This window comes from Olea europaea, chromosome 14 (assembly GCF_002742605.1).
Source record: "Olea europaea var. sylvestris chromosome 14, O_europaea_v1, whole genome shotgun sequence".
NCBI classification, from domain to species: domain Eukaryota; kingdom Viridiplantae; phylum Streptophyta; class Magnoliopsida; order Lamiales; family Oleaceae; genus Olea; species Olea europaea.
In genome coordinates, this window is record NC_036250.1 from 14,808,437 (window position 1) to 14,811,153 (window position 2,717).

Consider the following 2,717-nt stretch of genomic DNA (forward strand, 5'->3'; position numbering starts at 1 on the left):
CAGCTGCTTAATTGATAGTGTAACTACACATACTATTCTTCAAGACAAAAAATACTTTTTGAACTTAATATTAGCTGAAAATAATGTTAACACGATATCGGATGCGTCGAATATCATTGTTTCCTTCTTTTATTATCTCTCCCAGACCCTTTGAGACGAGATGAATATCAGCATCCAGTATCCATAACAGATAATTTTTACCAGATATGTCAAGTGCGGCAAACTCAAGTTTCGTAATGTTTGCTATTTGTTTAACTACACAATAAGAAAATACAATTAGTTTCGAAGAATATGATTAATCATCACATGTTAATCAAATAGTCAATATCAACATGACTTTAAGTTACGTGTTTTCCTCTAGGGATAAACACTAATTTGAAATAATATGTTCTTCGAAACATATGCTACTTTTGGAGCACATTATATTTTGCTATTATTTCTTCAAGTGCAATATGTCAATATTCTTCTGGAATATTGAGAGTTATAATTTATGCTTTTCAGGAACAAATAATATTCTAATAATGTTGTACTACTTCTGGAGCAACAACGAAAAGATCTATGATTAATATTCTTTTGAAATATTAATTATAATGTTGTGCTACTTCAGGAGCAACAACAATTAAAAATAAATTTAATGTAATGTTTCATAACTAAATATAAAAAAAAAAAAAGATAATACATCCAATTGCTCACCATTAATTAATATACTAACACATGTAAAATATTATTTTGAATTAATAACGTGAGTCGAGTGAAACACAAAAAAAAAATTGGTGACAAGTAGAAACCTATTCACATATTATGGCACGAAATTCTAATTATGTGCAATTAAAAGAATTGAATTAGTATTAACCAATTAAGGCATGAAATTTACAGAAACCAATGAATTTGAGAGAAAAGATGAATTGGGTACAGTTATATGTTAATTGTATATTATATATATGTAGAATCAGCCAAAATAGAGATCTGAAATTGAAGCTTGCTTACAAAGAGCATTGACCAATTAAACCAAAAAAAATTATAAGTATGTGTAGAACGTAAAGGACTAATCTAAATATAAGGAGGGTATAGGAACATGAATTAATACATATCAATTGATTTAACATAAATATATCTCACTTTGATCCCCGCAGCAATCAAAATTAAGAATGAAGATATACATTTTTATTAATTATTACAAAACTACCACCTTAAGATTTCACATATATTAGTGCCTGTACATTCCTTAAGAGGGGTTTTTCTTGCTTGACCCCATATACATTTTCCGAAATATCGACTCTAAAGATATACCCTTTTTAGTTTGATAATTAATTTGTGTAGCTATCGTGAGTTGATGGGATTAATCCTATTGTGCATCTTAATCTCAAAAAAAGAAAAAATAATAATTAATAAAATAACACAGTTACTCAGCAAAAATTGAAAATATAATGAAGCAAACCTTGTACAAGGCCGGTGACGATTCATAGTAATGAATACAGTGGATACTGGATACTGCAAATATTAGTAATATGTAACATCTGTCAGCATTGACAAGCTGGATTGTAGTCAGTGGATTCGGCAGTAGAAGCAAGCACAAGCTGCGGATGAGCAAGCAAACTATCTCTTCGTGCTCGTCTACGTTCACGTTGTAATCTGAAGGACTCTCTCTTTCTTGCTCTGTAACTGTTGGGATTTTCAGGCTGCTCCACACGTGGATAGACACTCACCTGTCAATCATTAAACAATTACATATATCTAAATGCAATAAGAAATTGAGAAACGAGTTTATGCATATAAGAAAATAAACCTTTTCTTATCAGGCCCAAACTTCTCAAATTTGACTAGTCCATCTATCAAAGAGTAAAGTGTGTGATCCTTGCCAAGACCCACATTCTTCCCTGGATGAAACTGCAAATGTGAAGGAGAGAAGAACAGAGACTAGTTAATGGAAATAATTGTTGAAGTATGAGGCCAAAAGAGATACTGGACGACTAAAAGAGAAATGGTAAACAAGCCAAAAAAATCTACGGCCTTGAATCCCTATAACTCTTCCTTCAAAACCTTACAAACTACACACACAACCCTCACCAAGTGACGAATCTTAGAAAATGCACAAAATTAGGAAGGTTTACTACCATTACGTGACATAAAAGTACTATATTTCCAAAACACATTTGGCTTAGTGAATAACAATGGGAGCAAATAATACTACATTTATAGCATAAAGTTTTTGCTATGAATCTCTAATAACTTTTGCTAACCATTTCTAAAATACCAATTAACACAAAAAAAGAAAGGTAATTACTAAAAGACACATTTTCAAAATTCTACAAACAGTCCTCACTAGATTGAGAAATAATCACATTGAATGGCTCCATTCGGAGGATTTCTGATATCCTCCAAGTACTGATCAGATCTTTTGATCACAGAAGAGTACATGATGGAGCCTCACGTGGTCTCTGAGATTAGATAGACTAGGGATGCCTTGTATCGAGATGAAGAAATGCTAGTGGATAATTTGATCATATTTCTCAATTAAATTTTTGAGTTTAGCTTTGAAAATGGAGGTAGTACCTCCAAATTAAATTTCCTCACATATTCCTCGGGTCATACAAGTAATACTTAGAAGTTTATTTTTGGCATCAAAGGTTTCTCCCCCTTCTCAGGTTGTTAACTTTGAGGTAAGACTTGATGTCCCCTCATACTCTAATTCTTAGAGTGCAGATTATAGGTAAGGA

General features: G+C 31.8%; 1 long non-coding RNA gene across 1 annotated transcript; it reads right to left on the reverse strand.

The window, feature by feature from the left end:
- Positions 1-1,142: 1,142 nt before the first annotated feature.
- On the reverse strand, positions 1,143-2,711 carry LOC111409266. The gene is made up of 2 exons (XR_002705479.1): positions 1,787-2,711; positions 1,143-1,706 (listed from the first exon to the last, which is right to left on the reverse strand). It is a non-coding gene; the product is annotated as an uncharacterized LOC111409266 (long non-coding RNA).
- Between the last annotated feature and the right edge of the window lie 6 nt (positions 2,712-2,717).